Genomic DNA, 2,210 nt, shown 5'->3' with positions numbered 1-2,210 from the left:
GGTCGAGCCCAGCTGCCGGTTCGAGTCCCTCGTGGTGCAGCACGCTCTGGGCACAGCGGTGAGGCAGGACGCACGGCGTGAAGCGGGCGACCCGGCGCGGTGAGCACGGCGGGTGCCCACGGCAGGGTGCACCCAGCCCGGCTGCCGGCAGTGGACGGGCCCCGCAGGGCGGGCGTCCTGCCCTGGCGCGGGTCCTGCTCCCAGCCCCGAGCAAGGAGGCAAAGCCTGGGCTGGGCACGTGCCAAGGGCGCCACGCTCCCAGCTGTGCCGCGGGCAGGGAGTCCCCACCAGGGGACGGGACCCCCTGCCCAGCCACCCCTTGCCATGGCCAGGCTCCGCTTCGGGGCGAGAATGGGCGCTTTGTTCCGCACCGGCGGCACAATGCGAGCTCACACCGGGCACCAACAACGGCGCCAGGGGCCCGGCACCCCCGGCGGAGACAGCGCCCGGCGCACCGCAGCCCTATCCCAGCGCCGCCCTGGGCTGGCACTGACGTCCTGCGGGGACGGTGCCCAGCTCCGGCAGGCTGGGCCAGGGGCAGGTGGCATTTCGGGGAGCCGCTAGCGCTTGGAGCGAGGGTGCTGTGCAGCCCCCTGCGCCCCGAGCAAAGAGGAGTCGCACGGAGCCACTCTCCCGCTGCAGCCGCCCTGCTGCACACACGCACACTCGCCCTATGCCCCCCGCGCATGCATGCACCCCCCCCCCCGCCCCATGCACGTGCGCGCCCCGCGCTCGCTAACGAGTGGGCCGCAAATGGGAGCCGTCGCTTCGGATCTGCTCACGCCGCCGGGGCCGGGCAGCAGGCGCGGTGCACCTAACCGTGTCATTCGATTAGGCCGGCACAGCCGGGACGCCATGCGTGGGTACGCCGGCGCAGCCCTGCCAAGCAAAGCCATCTGCTGCGAGCGGGGCCTGCACGCGCCGGGGGCCGCGGCGGGGGGGAAGAGGGCTCGGCGGCACGGGCGGCTCCGTGCCCGTGCGGAGGGGCCACCTCCTGCCGGGCTGGGCTACCCCGGGCAGCCCGGCTGCAGGGGTGCAGACGGCTTGGGCTGGGCTATAGGGGGTGCAGCTGGGACCTGGGGGGTGGGATTTATTGTGGGTGCTGCAGGGGGCCGGGACCCATGCGGGGACCTCGGGGTGGCGGGGGTGACGCTGGCACTGTCCCTGCGCCACTCACTTGGGCAGGCTAATCCGATCACGAAGCCTCTGATTAAGCCACTGGGACGCACGCACTAACGAGCCTCCTGCTCAGCCTAATGAGCAGCGTGGCCATGGGGGGGGCGAGGGGGAGGCGCTGCAGCCTCCCTCGCGAGGGGGGCACCCCGCACGGCCCCCGCTTCGGCCCAGAGCCCCCCGTGCTCTGAGCGACCTCCTGCCGTCCCAAAGCCAAGGGCCACCTTGCTCCCTCCACCGGGCTAGAGGCGCAGCCTGCCCTCACTCATGGCCCCGTGTGCCAGCGTGGACCCCCACGGCTGGCAGGACACCCAGGCCTGGATAGCAAATGCTCTGGCTGCTTGGCACCTGTGCAATGAGTGTGCCAGGCCTCTGGCACTCCACTCCCAGGACTCTCCATGGTGCAGGGCTCAGGCACGCTTGTCCCCAATGGGGGGGGTGGCCAAATGTGTGCCCGTGCGTGCACAAGCACACACACGTGTGCACACGCTTGCCTGCTCAGATGCTGGCTTGGTGCAAGCTTTTCCGGAGGCCCCCCCAGCCCGGGAAGGTCGCCCTGCCCTTTACACTCATTAACCGTCCGGCTTCTCAGCCCGCGCGGCCGGGGGGGCTCGGCTGCACCACAGAGGCGGGGAGCCACGGGGAGCCCAGGCGTCCGAGCCGTCTCGGGCAGTGCCCAGCGTGGCCGAGCGGCCCCGGCTGAGCGGGTGGCGACTGCCAACCCCGCAGCGGCCCCGTCCCTAGTTCACATATGGGGCTGGGGTCCAACCTGGCACYGGGCTGCGAATGGGGAGCCACCCCTAGCTGCACCCCTGCGAGGACACAGCCTCTGCGGAGGCGCCTGCTCCCCCCTCCCCAAATTGGCCGTGCTTGTGCTCCCTTGCAGGCCCAGGAGCTGCCTGGTGTGGGGACGGGAGGGCACGTTGGGGGGGGGGGGGCGAAGGTGCCCCCTGCACCCACAATCCCCCGCCGTGACCCTGCCACACATCAGCCAAAGCAAGAGGTGCCCGCGTGCAAGCGCGCCGGGCGAAGCCGCA

This window comes from Apteryx rowi, unplaced genomic scaffold (assembly GCF_003343035.1).
Source record: "Apteryx rowi isolate R43461 unplaced genomic scaffold, aptRow1 scaffold_7, whole genome shotgun sequence".
NCBI lineage: Eukaryota > Metazoa > Chordata > Aves > Apterygiformes > Apterygidae > Apteryx > Apteryx rowi.
The sequence above is the reverse complement of the archived record's forward strand: the minus strand, read 5'-3'. Positions refer to the sequence as shown.